Source organism: Canis aureus, chromosome 20 (assembly GCF_053574225.1).
Source record: "Canis aureus isolate CA01 chromosome 20, VMU_Caureus_v.1.0, whole genome shotgun sequence".
NCBI lineage: Eukaryota > Metazoa > Chordata > Mammalia > Carnivora > Canidae > Canis > Canis aureus.
In genome coordinates, this window is record NC_135630.1 from 47,809,339 (window position 1) to 47,826,333 (window position 16,995).

The following is a 16,995-nucleotide window of genomic DNA, read 5'->3' on the forward strand; positions in this document are numbered from 1 at the left end:
TTAAGTATAGATAATACTATAATTTTTTGAATGATATTTGCCATTAATTACAAGATGCACCATTATTTTATGTACCCAATGGGAGAAAACACTATCAATTACAATTGCAAAATGCCATCAATTTTAGGAATATCAAAATAAGGGAAAAAATGGGTATCTTAGAATTCATGAAATGTGGCATTAATACTGCATTTCGTGATTATGACCAAAGTTCTTCAAAATAACTAACCTCCCAAACATGAAACGAAAATTTATCCTGCTTTAACATGTCTGCCTTTGGTTCAGGTCACAATCTTGATGTCCTGGGACTGAGCCCCACATAGGATCCCTGCCCCATAGGGAGCCTGCTTCTCCGCACTCCCTGCTTGTGCTCTCTGCTCTGTCTCATGCTTTCTCTCTCTCTCCCTCTCTCTCTCTCTCTCAAATAAATAAATAACCTTTAAAACCTTTGAATTTAAGTAGTTACTTAGCATCTCTGCCTCAACATTCTCATCTATAAAATGGAAATGGTAACAGTACTTACCTTAAAAGAGTATTATGTAAGAACCAAATTATAGTCACATTTAGAATAGTACTTTTTACATAATTAAATGCTTTGTGTAAATGTTGGTTAATTAAGAACAATATTGCTGTTTCTGATCTAGGATATGCAGGTAAATGTGTTTGAAAGGGAGGGACAAGGGGCCTTATTAAATGGGCCATTGGTATTTGGAGCACCCAATGAAGATTAAAGTGTTTTGTTGATTTGTCTTATTTTTATTTTTTATGTCTTTTAAAACTAATGTGAGATGGCAGTCTTGACAACTTTGATATCTAAGTTGCATTTTTATTTTCATAAAAATAGTCTTCATGTGTGTTAAGACATGGTCAGAATATTGATTGCTATGATGAATATATTGAAAATAACCTGTGATATATTTAATGATTCCTGTCAACTTCATAAGAAATTCATTCAGAAATATTTTTAAAGAGTTTCAAATTAAAGAACAGTGTTTTAATTTTAGTTAAAACATCCCACTTCTTGCATTGTGAAATACATGGAGGAAAAATAATACTGGCAGTTTTTATTTTCATGATTGATTCATTTGATATTTAAAATCTTGTCATATGCTCTAATAATAAAAATAGGTTAAGACCTTCCTTTGAACTTGATTTTTTTCTTCATTTTCACTTTTGCTTTGTTTTTGTTCTTTCTGTTTTGAGCTCACATCATTCATTTATTCCATAAATGGTTATTGACCAGCTCTTAAATATTAGGTTCTATTTTTACATTGATGAATTGGAAATAGCAGTTGACCTGGAATCCTCATTATTTGGGATTTATAAATACTGTCTAATCATTGAATGCTTGGGCACAATGCTGCACTCTTAGTTTTAATCCTTATAACTACCCTGCTAGGGTAGGTCATTACTTTTCAAGGGTTTCTTCTAAATGATTGGCAGAAGAGTGAATTCTTTGTTGATGGAAGGGAGGTGAAGGTCTGTATGAATGGTCGAGGTAGTGGTGGAGGAGAGCTTTGTGTTAAAATTTTTTTTTTTTCCAAATATTTTTAGTGTTTGCTCCAGAAAAGGATTTGACTCTTGGTTTCTATAATGTTAATACAGCCTTCTTTGTTTTAATATAAAAATGTTTTTAAATTGTCATGAGGAAAGATTTTAAAAAGTGTTTTGATTTTAGACTGCTAGGAACTTGGCACTGGGAACAGGATTTTATCACAGACATTTAGGCATTAAGCTGCTATTATGTATTTTTTTTATTTTAGGTAAATTTTTATTGAAGTTTAATATACATTTGAAGACATGCATTCAGCATATCATACAGCATCATACAGCATATACAGCTTTGTCTGGCTTCTTACCCAAAATATTTATTCATTTTTATTATCATCATCATTATTATTGTTATTTTATTTTTTTTTTTTATTGAGAAAGAGAGAGAGAGAGAGAGAGAGAAAGTATATGTAAGGAAGCACAGGTTGGCCAGAAGGAGGAGAGGGAGAGAAATCCCAAGCAGGCTCCACGCCCAGTACGGGCTCAACCCTGAGATCATGACCTGAGTTCAAATCAATAATCAGACACTTAACTGACCAAGCCACCCAGATGCTGGCAGAACCATTTATTTTTATATGATCCATTGGTGTAGTGCATAGCAGTAGCTTATTCATTCTAATTGTTCTATAATATTGTGTCACTGTATTACTGTATATGCCATAAATTATGCCATAAAACCCACTCTACTGGTGTTTTATTCTTTGGCTTATTATTATTATTTTTAAGATTCTCGTTATTTATTTGAGAGAGAGAAACGGAGATAGTGACAGTGAGAGAGCAGGAGCAGGGAGGAGAGGGCGAAGCAGGCTCCCACTGAGCAGGGAGCTCAGCTGGGCTGGATCCCAGGGCTCCAGGATTATGACCTGAGCTGAAGGCAAATGTAGAACTGACTGAGCCACCTGGGTGCCCCTCCACTCTACTGTGAATGAACACCTAGGTTGTTTGCAGTTTTGAGCTGCCGTGAATAGTGCTCCTATAGAATATTCTTATGTATGTGTCTTTTGCTGCACACATACACATTTGTGTAGTGTGTTTTCCTTGTAGTGGGGTCATGGTGTGTACTTCTGTTCAGTTTTAGCATGTATTATCCATTGTTTTCCAAACTGGTTATATCAGTTTATACTCTCATCAGTAGTGAATGAGAGTTCCATTTGTCCCATATACTCTGCAACACTTGCTTGATATTGTCTCATTTATTTAGCCATTCTGGTGGATGTAAAGTGGTATTGCATTGTGAAAAGGCTAGGTTTTCAAAATAAGCATGGTTCCTTTTCCCACTCATACCCGCATGCACACCAAGGAAAAGTGGAATAGAGACATGTTTATTTTCACAAAACCCATCAGATGATTCTGGCTGTCTTGTCAGTTGATAAGATGCAGAATATAAAACAAATTTAAGTATAATTTAAGGAAAATGAGACTGTCATGAAAATGATAGCTTCACTGTATAGTTCACTGACTTTCTGACAGATGGCGTATTTCTGCCTAACTATTGCTAAACATGGGGAAGGCTTTAAGATTTTGCAAGCTGGAGAAAAGTTTTGTAGGCTAGTTTATGGAGTGAGTCTGCAACATTGGCTCAAAGCTCTCATTACACAATGCTGGAATGAACTTGCTCTTACTTAACTTTCTACCCAAATTGTAGGTTGTGTAGGTTCACTTTTTTGTTGTTAAGGTCTGCTACCCCTTAAATAAGGAAAATATCTACACAGCAGGGCTTACTCAGTTTTCAGACCTTGAAAGTTGACATAATTTTACCATATGCCCACAGCATGCTGTGTACTGTTTTATATTTAATTTTTTATTATAAAAAATATTTTTTATTATATGTGGAGTTTCATCTTGTGTCAACAGAATGCAGTGGTGCTAATATATTTTTCATTATTAAATTGTGTAGTGAAAACCAAGGATGCAAAAAATATTTCTACCTGTGTATCCTGAAAGTATTAAGATTGTGGTTATTCCTCAATGAATGTAGATCATGTTAGAGTTTATGTAAGGAAGTGTCATTCCTGTACCTTTTATTCTTAATTTCTTCTATTAAAACACACATATAAACTGATAACTGCAGGTTAAGATAGTTTTACCTTTTTAACATTTGCTTTTTTTTTTTTTTTTTTAAGATTTTATTTATTCTGAGAGACACACAGAGAGAGGCAAAGACATAGACAGAGGGAGAAGCAGGCTCCCTATAGGGAGTTTGATGCAGGATTCAATCCCAGGACCCTGGGATCACAACTTGAGCTGAAGGCAGACACTCAACCACTGAACCACCCAGGCCACAACCCCCTTTTTTAACATTTTCATATGTTTTTTTATAGCTAATATTTTTATATCTGACTTCATTTCTTACTGCTGGAAAATACTGTTCCTGGGTAGAGCAGCCATTTGATAAATACTTGTGCTTTACACATTCGTAAGTAGTTACTGATTATTGCTAGTCATGAGAATCTTGGAATTATTAGCTCATCAGAAGAGCTGAGATGGCATTCATGTCCTTAAAGTGTTCCCATGAGGCCTAAAAAACGATTCAGGTTATTTTGCAAAGCATTTCCTAGTGGAGAGGTAGGGCTGATAGGTGGATACAATAACCTTTTGTTAACTCCAGTTTGACCATGTGCTACATCATTTCAGAAAAGACTGGCTTAAAATTCAGGATCTCCTAACATATTGTTCTTCATGGGTCATTTTGCTTTATTCCTTTCTCTTTTGATTTCATTTTCTTTCTTTTCTTTTTTCTCCCCTGTAAACTAAGCAGCTATCTGAAATGTTTTTCTTCAATAAAATGTTTTTCTTTAAGGAAAATAAAGTCATTTTAATGGCGATGTACATACTGGATATAATGATGTAGACATGTGGATCCCTACTACCCTTTATCCTAAGGCATACTATTTTGCCAATTTTTTTCCATAGATTTTAATAACTGAAAGATCCAGTAAGTGTAGTTTCTTTTACCTTTTTTGAGGACAATGGTTTATCCTGCTTTTATTTAGGTAGTACTAATTTAGTCTTGTGTCTCATTGTCCTTGTTCTATTTAGCATTTGTAGTAGATATCTTTTTAATGAAGTGTTATTTACTAATTGTTGAATTATAATAAGCCTGGGTGGGTTTGGTAGATTTTTACTTCCAGCTGCTGCTGTGATCTAGTCTAGTGATATATAAAATGAATGTGTAATAATGAGTTCTGTCTTTAACAGGCGGTAAAATCTGAAAGGAATCTACTAAGTACAACTCTCTTTTTCTAACCCTTCTTTCCTTTAATGACAGTTATCAAGATGGGGATTTCTATGATTGTTAAGTGGTCTGGGATGCAAATACCAGGAGGTGGGCAACCAACTTCTGGTCTCAGGTGTTAAGAGATAGGTGATGCCACTGCCCTTATTGACTACTTTAGGTACCAACTTGTTCCATGTCGGGTGCTGTAGCCTACAAGATTAGAGTCACAAGGATGGCAGTAGGTAGTGGGAAATTATAGGCTCCTTGAGCTGAAATAGATAGTGGCTGTCTCGTCCTGCCATGGAATGTGTAGAGCAACAATGTATAATAAAGCTTTGTGCTATGATGGCAGCGTTCTAGAATCTCCACTTTCCATTGTGGTAGCCACTAGCCACTTGTGTCTATTGGGCACTTAAAATGAGTTTAATACAACTGAGGAACTGAATTTCTAATTTAATTTATTTTATTATTTGTTAAGACTTATTGTGCAACAAACCCTTTTGATAACAAATAGTTAAAAACAGAACTGTGTACTTAATGAAAGCATCCACTTAAGAAATGACTCTTCGGCTTATAAAGATTTTTTACACCATTGCTCAGAAACCCAAATGAAAGAGCAAGTTGTGGGTGGTTAGATTGACATGGAGTGGAAGGTTTACAGAATCACTGTAGTAAAATAGCAAAGGAGAGAAATGTGACGGATGTTTGCTAGAGTGTTTGAAGTGAGGTATTGTGAGTGTTTTGAGTTTGATTAGAGTAAGTGAGGCCAAAATGGGCATAATGACAAGAATGGATAGGGCTTAATGAAATGTTGTGAATCAGTATTGGGATTAATTTGGTGACAGAAAGGAATAAGTTCTATTATAAAAATGGTATACTGAAGCCTAATTTTCATCATTTGCTCAAGCTATTTTAGGTAATAAGTTCTAAGTCAGTATCTTTGAAAAAGATTGCTAAAATTTCAAGTGGATAAGATCGTTCAGGAAGGTGAAGTAACTCTGATGCTGGGAGTTTGGAACTGAACAGGAGTTCGGCCATACAAAGTGATGGCAAGAACTGTGAAAAAGACATGGAGACAAGTGTTGAAGTCCTCCATAAAGGAGCCTGACTGGAAGAGGGATGAGAAGATGATAAAAGGGAGAAGAGGGTAAGAGAATATAACACTCGATTCATGTGGTTGTCATACAGTTTTGGCAGAAGTTTAGAAAAGTGGTCTGGAAGACACACTGGGAGGTTGAAAGAATTCTGGGTCTGTCTCCTTTTTCTAGATTCTTCACAGGTGTAAGGAAAGGACTTTATTTTAGCAATTCTGTCTTAGCTTCTTTAGGTATTTGCCTCTCTGACCTTGTGTTTATTTCTCCAGTGCCTGGTACCTTACCTTTTAGGTACTTAATGTTTGTTCAGTACATGCTAGATGAATGTGAAGTTGTTTCAGTGTCCTAGAATTCTAGAACAAAGGACATTGCTTAGACACTTTTAAAAAATTATTTGAGAATTAAAAGGAACTGTTTCTTTAACACAATTGTATTTTCAAAAATGGAGTTAATTACCCCAATTTTAATTAGACATTTTTACATTTGAAAGAGTAATACCGGAAATAAATTATATAGCTTTACATAAATCAGTGGATGGTAGTTTCTGAGTGGGTTATTAAGGGTCGCTGAAATATTTGGAGACTATTCTTGATTTTCAGAGGCTGACTAGATGACATTTCAAAATTGTATATCTTTCAGATCTCTAGACAATTATTACAATTCTTATCTCTGGCAGTGGGTTTCTGTGTTTTGTCATTGAAGCACTAAACTCTTGGAGGAAGGAATAGTAGTAGATTGATTAGCTTTGGGCAAGATGGGTACAGAAGTCTTCACTTTAAAGGTAAAAAATTTTGATCCCTGCAAAACCTAGAGCAGGAAGAGAAATATGAAAGCTAAAGATTATGACTTTGTAAAAAATAAAAACAACAAAACATAACTGAGGGCAAAAACACCAAAGTTGTGAAAAGTAAGAAAAGGGAAATACAGCTTTTGTCTTGAATCCTTGTTTTAGGACTTAGGTAAATTTGAAAAATGTCTAGGGTTAATTTTAGTGGATCCAGAATTGGCAACTAACTGCAGAAACTACTGTAAGTACTTGTCAGATCTTATCTCCTTTAATACTCAAAATCTTCCTGGGTGAGGAATTCTTCTTTCTGAAGATGAGGATGCTAAGGGCCAGAAATTAAAAGTAACTTGTTCAAGGGTTATAAGTCCTTATTTTTAAAAAATTTCCATTGTTTTATATACAGGTCTTCCAGTTATATTTCAGTGAGTTTTAACAAATATATTCACCTGTGTGACATCAGCCCAGTCAAGATACAGGACATTTTCATTACACCAGAAAGTTTCCTTGCAGGCAGCCTGGGTGGCTCAGGGGTTTAGCACCACCTTCAGCCCAGGGCCTGATCCTGGAGACCCCGGATCAAGCCCCACATCGGGCTCCCTGCATGGAGCCTGCTTCTCCCTCTGCCTGTGTCTCTGCCTCTGTGTGTGTGTGTGTGTGTGTGTGTGTCTCTCATGAATAAATAAATAAAATCTTAAAAAAAAAAAAGTTTCCTTGAATGTTACATGATTCCTAAGAGACATTTGAACATCATTCTTTTTCCAGTTATACCTCCACATTACTTGCATTGAAAAGGAACTGAAGCCATTAGAGATAAGCAATGTGAGAGCAGCAGTTAATAGCTGATACAATTTGTTGGACAGCCAAGTGATAAAGGTTGAAAAAACAAAAATAAGACCTGAAAATAACATACTTAGAGGAAGTTGGACTTTGCTCCTCTTAGTAGCTTATGAGACTGTTACTGTCTTGTAAACTAGTTCTATCTTTGAGTTTAATATTGGTATGCGCAATAAACATTTATTCAGCGCTTTCTGTATACCAGGCGCAATTTAGATGTTTTCTATACATTTCCACATAGTACACTAGTCATAGGAGGTAATTGCCATTTATTACTTCATTTGTTGAAGTATTACCATTTATTATTATTTTACAAACAAAACCGAGGCCCAGAGACCTCACACAGCTTCAGGTTTTGAATTTAAGTCTAATATCAGAAACCAAATTCTTAAAACCCTGATGGTATTTCCTGGATCATTCTGTAATACAAAATTATATTTGCTACTTAGTTTTCTAGGTGGCAATAAATTATATGCTGCCTAGAAAATATATAATACTTTTTCCATAGCTAACTCAAACCAGGTAGTATATCTTTGCTATCTGTTGCCTTCGGTATGAAGCCATGGTTACGTAAATATAAAAATACAGTACTCTTAACTAGTTAGGCATATTTGATGAATTAGAAAAATTGTTGTATTATGGGACACCTGGGTGACTCAGTGGTTGAGCATCTGCCTTTGGCTCAGGTCATAATCCCAGGGTCCTGGGATCAAGTTTCACATCAGGCTCCCCGCAGGGAACCTGCTTCTCCTCTGCCTATGTCTCTGCCTGTCTCTCTGTCTCTCTCATGAATAAATAAGTAAAATGTTTAAATATATATATAAAGAAAAAGTGTATTATCAACTAAAACCCTTGGATTTAATTTTTGACTACTTTGTTGTTGTTTCTTAACTGTATGACCATGAATCACGTTGCTTCTGTGTTTCAGTTTCCTTATCTGCAAAATAGAAGTATCTACTTCACAGGGTTGTTTAGAGGATCCAATTAGCTAATACATGAAAGAGTAAAGTTCTGAAGTGTAAAGTAAAATCTTATGGATTATTGTACTCGTAACTACAATAAATTCTACGCAAAAGGCATTGGTTATACAAGTACTTGAGTAGTTAGAGAGTAATTCATTTTACTGAGGAAATATGATGGGGGGTCATAGATTGGTTAGTAAAAGTTTTATAGAAGAGGTGGCATTTAAGATGTACAGATTAAAGTGTTGGTGCTTATAGAAAGGATAAGATTAAATTATCATTTGTTAATTGAGATAATTTACTACATTGAGTTGGGTAAAAGAAGTGTGGTATCGTACTGTAACTTATAAATTAGTTCTTAAATTAGGCAAATTAACATTTTTAAATTATATCAAAAAGTTTGTAACATATATTGTCATGCTTTTCATACATTTTAAACAAAACAAATTATGCATAGGTAATTTCTGATTGTCTTGTTAGGATCTTTAAGCCATTGCTAAAATTTTCAAAAATTAGACTAATGCCTAAGTAAACTTGATTTTAGAGACTATCGTGAACTCAAGGTAATGCTTTGGTATTAAAAGTATCTAGATGATCTTGTTCCCTTAGTTGTACTAGGGCTACTTTAAAGTATATACATATAGGGGCACCTGGGTAGCTTAGTTGGTTAAGCGTCTAACTTTTGATCTCAGCTCAGGTCTTGATTCCAGGTTGTGAGTTCAAGCCCTGCATTGGGCTCCACGCTGGACATGGAGACTACTTTAAAAAATACACACACACACACACACACACACACACACGTGTATTTGGGTAACAACATTTAGTTTTAGCTTTTTGAAATTTTTACCAAAAAAGACATGATCAGGTTTTTTTACATTTTGTTTGTTCTCTTAAGCACGTTTGAAATTATGGAAGATTTTTCCCTAAGAGACCTACAAGATCTAGTTCAAATTATGAGGTCAGGGGCTATCTGTCATCCTTCCTAGTTTCAGTAGGGTCTAAATGAGTGTAGGTTCCCCAATCGGTCAGTGAATACGAGAGAGACTAAAGGAATGAATAATTGATTTTAAAAAAATGAAAAAACAAATGTTTTGCAACTTGGCCACTTTGAATGAATAGTCTCCTGACTGCTCAAACTCAAAAGTCTTACCCCTTTTGAGTTCACAATTTAAAATCTTACCTTATGAGGTTATTAACCATGCTTAAAAACTGTCATGATAATGAAAGCTGATTTTTAAAAACCCCTCCTGTCTTTATGAGATTTCTGGAAATAACCTCCTTTTAAAAAGTAAAATATATATTTGCAGATAGGCTTGTATTTTTCTTGATTGTGCTTTTTTTTTTTTTGGTTTATTTTTTTTATTTTTTTTTAATTTATTTTTTATTGGTGTTCAATTTACTAACATACAGAATATCTTGATTGTGCTTGTATTTGATGTATTACATAAGTAGTAAGAAAACAATTAAACTTTCAGCAACTCACAGGACATAAAATTGTAGTTGTTTGCAAATGATTTTTAAAAGTAGCTTCCAGAGATCCAGAGTGTCCTTAATTATGTTATGCTGTAGAAAAAGCAATCTCGTTCTGAAATGATCTGTAGTTTATTTATTTTTTTAAAGAAGTTCATCACAGTGTGAGGAAATTATGTGGTGATATCAAGTAAGTCTTAGTCTACAGGGTATGAGTTTTACTGTATTAAGTCGTTGTAGAACCGGGTGGGACTTAATGATACTTTCCCCAGACTCTTTGTATAGATAAAGCTCAGTGTTTGCAGAAAATGGCTAGGAATAGAATACACGGACCCAAGAGCTTATTTTCCCTCATTTTTATCCGTTGTTAAGGAAAATGACGTATCTATATCTAGGATTGTTGTTAAGTGATTTTTTTACTTTTAATCCTTTCTCTGAAATTTTAATAAAGCAACAGAAATGCAGTGATTTTTTTTGAAGTTACAATGTGCATATGCAGGGGTTGACTTTTAGTCTTTTTTTTTTAAGATTTATTTATTATTTGTGATAGACAGAGAGAGAGAGAGAGAGGCAGAGACACAGGAGGAGGGAAAAGCAGGCTCCATGCCAGGAGCCCGATGCAGGGATCCCGGGACTCCAGGATCGTGCCCTGGGCCAAAGGCAGGCGCCACACCGCTGAGCCACCCAGGGATCCCGTTTTTGGTTTTTGTTTTAAGGGAGGACTTTGGTGTTGACCAGGCAGCAATAAGCAGAGGCTTTAAATCTCTGTAGATACCTTAACCACAATGTATTAATGACCTTTAGGAATCATCAAATAGAAAAAGAATTGTCATTAAATGTCTGTGTTTTGCCTATCCTTGTAAAGTTTCCATGTATGTATGCAATTAAATTATCTACTTACTTTCAGTGATCAGATGTGAATTTCAAAAGAAGAGTCCATAAGACCCTGGAAAAAAAATTGAAAGCTGACCTAATCCTGCAGGATAACACTTAAGTAAAGTGAAAGATTTAGTCAGAGCTGGGACACCTGGATAGTTAGGGTAGTGATGATGAGGGTTTTTTTTTTTTTTTTTGTATTTATAATCTTAATAGCTTTCCGATCGAACCCTCATACTCGGATAGTGGTTCTCAAGGTGAGATCCCTAGATCAGCAGCACCAGTTCCACCTCAGATCTTTGTTAGAAATGCACATTCTAGGGCCCATTTCAGACCCACTAAATCATTAATTCTGAGTTTGGGCATAGCATTCTGGCTTAACAACCCTTCTGGGTGATTATAGAGACTGGGACCATTAAGCTGGATCATATAAAATTACTGATATTCTTCTGCTTTTGATATTATAGTTCAAACTATAAGACAGTTATTTTACTTAAGCCTCTCAGTAGTCAAAATAGGAAAGAATTAAAAGCCCAGGCAAGTAGATTATAAGGTAAACAAAGGTATTGTTTCAACCCCATGCATTTTTTTTTCCTTAAGACTAAGGCCCCATATAATTTCATCAACGGCAGCCATGGCTCCTGGTGTCCATGTACTCCTCCTACTCCTTGCAGCTCTTTTGGTGTTCCCCTTATCGCCAGGAAGAAGGAACGCTCTCCCCATCTATAGCCAGTTTTTTTCTTGAAAGTTTAACATATTGCCATTGGTGTATTTATCACCATCTGCCCCTTCCCCCAAAGATTCTTCTCAGCACTGTGTCTGGATATACTACCACTGAGTTAAATCATTCTGAGTGTCAGTAACTTTCTGTTTGGAAGAGGAGACTTTTCTCTCGTGGTATACACATTTTAGTGAACTTTAGATTTTTAAGCAGTGGGAACTACAAGATGACTTTTCTGTTCTCATGTATGTATATTAGTTATAATTAGCTATTCCATTAATTCCCTTAAGCCATATAATTAATCCTTCTCCCTCTTTTACACACTGAGGCTTTGCAGTACAGAAATAGATAAAACAAAAAAACCTTCATTGAGATCATAGTACATTAAGTAGTAAAATGCACTTAAATGAAGGGGGTGATGGAGATGATAATAGGAGTGTTTAATGTGAGCTATGGAAATGAGTAATGAATTTCAGTTTTCTAAATAGGCATACTAAAGAAAATAATAATAAAATAAATGGGCATACTGTATTATATACTGCTCCCCACTCCTGGCTAATACTACTTCTTAAAAATAGAAGTCCTAATTGTGTTGAGATTCATGTTACATGAGAGTGAAAAGGATAGGAAGTAATCTTCCCACTCCCTTGTTCCACCTTTCACTGTAAATGGGACTGCTTTTATTTCTGTTAGTGGTTTTTATTATTTCTTTTTTTTTTTTTTTTTTTTTTTTTAAGCTCTGGATAGTATTACCTCTAGGAATGATAGATAGCCTTGGTCCTCTCCATACTCCCTTCATCTTCCAATTAGTCATTGTTAATTTTATATCATGAAGGTATTTACATTTTCTTTTCTAACTGTATATTCTTTTTTGCTTTATTTATAGATCAATACTAAAAATTTTAAACCCTGAAATATTTACAACGTGATTATTTAACACTTCCTGTAGAACAAAATAGAATGGTCTCAAAGAGAACGAAATGTAATCCTGTGTACATTAAAACTGCAATTGAAAAATTTTCAAATATCAAATTTTGGTAGATTCTCCTTTAGTTTTTTTCAATTTCCTTCTCTTCTTCTGAGACATGTTCAGTTCTATTCTTCAATTCCATGTTTTTTTCCCCTTGGATTTGTTTTTCATTTGATTTAGAACTGTGGTCTTCAAAATGAAGCATCCATCCACATTAAAGAGGATACACAGAATAATTTTAAGGGGTGTCAGAATATTATCTGAAATTATATGTTTATCTGATTATTTTTTAATTTTGATATGCTTTATAATACACAAATATATTAATATAATGGTATATTTATTTATAAACATGTATACTGAGAGCATATGTTCAGATGGTTTTCACTCATAAAGGTGTGTCATGCAAAAAGCATTTGGATTTCTTTGGGTTCAGAATACCTCATTGAATAATTATCTATATAGGCTGACAAATTTCAAGTATTTGTTGTCTGAAAATATCCTTTATTTGGCTTGCATTAATGAATAAATTTAAATATGGAATCCTAAGTTTAAATTTTTTTCTCCTTATGAATCTTAAAAGCATTTATCCTATGTTTTAATGGCATTCAGATTTCAATGTAACTTGTTCCTTTGTAGATAACATGGTGAAATTGAGCAGTTTTACTAAGATGTGTCTCTAAATAGATACTTTCTTCAATGCGTATGTTGAAACTTGGTGAGGGCAGTCTGTAAACTTGTGTCTTCCTTCAGATCATGGTAGTAGCTTCGCTTTCTGTTTTTTTCTTTTTATATGTCCCATTTTTCTTGTTTTTATTTCCTTCATTAGGTGAATATTCTCTCTTCAACTTGACCTTCAGGTCCCTAGTTTCTTTTATTTCCTATGTTCTTTGTATTTATGGTCTATCTCCTCAAAAGTAGTCTTTTATCCTTTACTTTGCACTCATGCATCAGTTATGGCCATGTATAAGAATTGCAAGAATTAATCTTTTCTGACCACTTTTTCAAAGCTTATTCTTGTTTTATTCAAGTGAACTTAATGAGAACTTTTTTTGAGTATACCATTCTGCCCTCTGTATTGCCTCCATTTATTTCTACCAGTTATTTTGTTTTGTTTTTCATTTTTGGATCTTTTCCCAAATGTCTGTTGTCTTTAGTTTTCCATTAATATATTGTGGTGAATAAGTAGGTTACTAAATAATGGTGTTTGGCTGGCATGGTTTTCCCTGAAGTTCCATAGGTCTCTTCCCCATCAGGCTTCTTCCCTGAATGGGAAGGCTTTAGAGATGCATTCATTTTAAGTGGACAAAGTATTTCAACATTACCTACTTCTCTTTAGGTTGTGTGCATAGGTTGGGGACCCTTCTCCACCCCCTCCCCCCACTTGTCAAAGTAAGGATGGCTTTATTTTGTGTAGCATTTAATTTCTGTTAGGAATTATCTCTTCTCCCTATCCCATTCCAAATTTTCTGTGTCCTATCTTAGTCCTGTTTGTTTCTCAAGCAGTCTTATAAGGAATGTCCCCAGACAGGTGGCCACCTTCCCTCAGAGAGCAGTTTCTGGGTTTTGGCATGATGGTAGAAGCCACAACTGCTAGCCTTGGAAAGGGGGAGGGTCTCAGCTGTCTCAGCTAGCCCAAACACTATTTCTAAAATAATTAACTTTATGATTGCCACTTGGCCTTTTCCTGCCCTTTGTATTTGATGAAAGGTCGGTTCTTCTTTGGGCCTCTTTGAAAGAACTGTGGGTATCTCTCCTGTCTTGGATTGTGATTTTTCTTCCTTAATTTTTCCATAATTTGTTCCCATCTAATTAATGTCTTTGCTAATTTATTCCCATTTATGTGCCTTGAATTTCTCAAAATTTCTGATCCACCAATATCACCCTTATTTTCCAACCCTGTTATGTCTTTATTCTTTTGTAAAAAAAAAAAAAAAAAAAAAAAAAAAAAAAAAACTTGCAATCTCATTGATAATGTTAGAAGATATAAAAGATAAATGTGCTCACTTCTCTGTCTAGAACCATGCTCTGTTTTCAGAGTTCCATCCTAGGTGCAATATTTGATCTGGGTATTTAGGAATTTGAAAATTGATAGAAGGCTCTATATCTTCCACTTGAGTTTGGAAGAGGGTATGAATCTCCTTTGTTCAGGGTTTTTGAACCAAGCTCTTCCCTGTTTTTCCTTCTGTTACTAACAGAAACAGGTGCTAGAAAGGATCTCTTTAAGAATTTATTATAAGCTTAAGCTCAAGTCAAGGCTGATATTGCCATATTTTAGCATTAAAACCTTGGGCAGGTTAAATAACCTTTTTGCACCCTTGTTTGTTCATCTGTAACATTGGCAGAGACATTTGCTACCTTCCTTATGGAGTTATTTTGGAAACCAAATTAGATAAATACTGGAGCTTGGCATGTAGGAAGTCTTTACAAAATACTCTTGATATTATTAAGTTGCTGCTACTATTTAGGACAAAGTTATACATTTTAGATAGCACTTAGAGAGCAGATGAGTTTCCAGGAAGTTGGCTATCAAGCAGATTATTAGAAAATAAATTTTCACATTGATTCTCTTTGTAATATTGAAGATACTTTTGCAGAGAAAAATCCCTAAGTTATATGACTTAAATGTTTGAAAAAGAAGTTTATTTAGTGGCTTGCTAGAATCTGTAACAAGCGTATTTGCAGGGGTTGGCTACTAGAGTCTTGTTCCCTCTTAGGGAGCACCTCCTAGAATAGTAAAACTGCATTATTGGGTTCATAGGAAGCCAATAAATAACACTCATCTCATTGTCTCATTTTGCTCTGTGCATACTTGTGTAAAATTATAATAATTATGATGTATAATTTTATTGGCCTTTTTGAATATGTTTGTAATTCAACCTCTACTCCCCCTACTTCCTTTATCCAAACTCTTGAGTTGTACAAAACCCAACTTCTTATTCTATCTCTTACAGAACCCTTTGTCATTGAATTAACTTTTTTTAAATTAAAAACTTTATCATTCACAAGTTCTCAAAATCTTGCCATTTATACCTTTGCTCTTGTGACTTATACCTTTAGTTTCACCTGTTTTAAAACTTTGTATGAATGAAATCGTACAGCATGCCAGGCTTTTTTTGTCTTAACATTATTTGTGAGATTCATCCATGCTGCAGTCTCCTTGCTATATAGAATTCCAGTATATGAATGTGCCACAATTTATCCATTCTGTTGTTGATTGACATTTGGGTCATTTTTAAGAAGTTTTTGTCTATCACAAGACTCTAATCCTTTTTTTTCATATTTATATAGAGAGTCCACCTGTGGACATTTTTGTACATGTTTTTCATGAACATTAGTATATATGCTGTTGGCTATATACCCAGCAGTGGAATTGATGGGTTGTAAGGTGTTCATTTGTTTAACTTTAATAGGTACTGGAGACATTTTCCCAAAGTGGTTATGTTAATTTATACTTTAACTGTCAGTGTAATTTTAGAGATTCAGTTCAAAATTGCTTGTTAATTCCATTATTTTGTGCACACTCATGTTATCTATGAATGATGATCATTTTTCTTTTTCAGTTCTTAATACCTCTTATTTTTCTTGCCTTAAGGCTAGAACTTCTAGTACAGTGTTGAATGAAAGCACTGACAGTGGTCCCTTATCTCAGTAGGAACTCTTACTTTAGGGGTATAGGTGTATGTTTTAAAATACTTGTAAAATTAAGAAAGCTTTTCTTATTCCTCGTTGTAAATAATTTTTGTCCAGAATGAGTATCAGATTTTATCAAACGCTTTTTCTGCATTTATCTAGGTGTTCTGTCTTTCCTTTTTGCTAACAGGATGATTACATTATTAATTCTAATGTTAATTGCTCTTGCACTACTCAAAGCCCCATTCGCTGTGAAATAGTATACTTTTTATGCGATGGTAGGTTTGATTTTGCTATTAGTTTATTTAGGGTTCTTACATCTGTGTTCATGAGAGATTTTCTTTATCTTCCTTTCTTAAAATGTGCTTGACAGATTTTGGTATAAAAGTTAACACTGGTTTCATCAAACATACTGTTAAATTTGTTTTTGTGTCCTGTTCTGGGGAACAGCTTATACAGTAAAGCCATCTGTGGAAGTTTTCATTGTGGAGTGTGTTTTTATTTATTTTTATTTTTTAAAGATTTTATTTATTGATTGATGAAAGATACAGAGAAGGACAGGTAGAGACACAGGCAGAGAGAGAAGCAGGCTCCATGCAGGGAGCCCAATGTGGGACTCAATCCCGGGTCTGCAGGATCAGGCCCTGGGCCGAAGGCAGGTGCTAAACTGCTGAGCCACCCAGGCTGCCCTGTGGAGTGTTTTTAATAATGAATTCAGCTTTAATCAAAATAGGACTATTTCTGATTTTTTCTTTCTCTTGATCAGTTTTGGTAAGTTATGTTTTTTCAAATAGTTTCTCTTTTTGTCTGAATTACCAACTAAATAGTAACATTTTCATTATAGCCTCATAAGAGCTAGTTTTTGGCTTTGTATTTTCTC

The 16,995-nt window shown here is 34.6% G+C and overlaps 1 protein-coding gene across 4 annotated transcripts in view; it reads left to right on the forward strand.

Annotated features, from left to right (window-relative positions):
* Positions 1-16,995, forward strand: part of SPOPL (speckle type BTB/POZ protein like) — a 66,717-nt gene that overhangs the window by 12,562 nt on the left and 37,160 nt on the right. The window contains exon 1 of one of the 4 annotated variants that reach the window (XM_077861547.1): positions 5,756-5,915. The exons of the other annotated variants lie outside the window; for them this stretch is intronic. The gene's annotated coding sequence lies outside the window, so the exon portion shown is untranslated. Of the gene's footprint in view, positions 1-5,755; positions 5,916-16,995 lie in introns of those variants that run through there. 4 annotated transcript variants of the gene reach the window in all.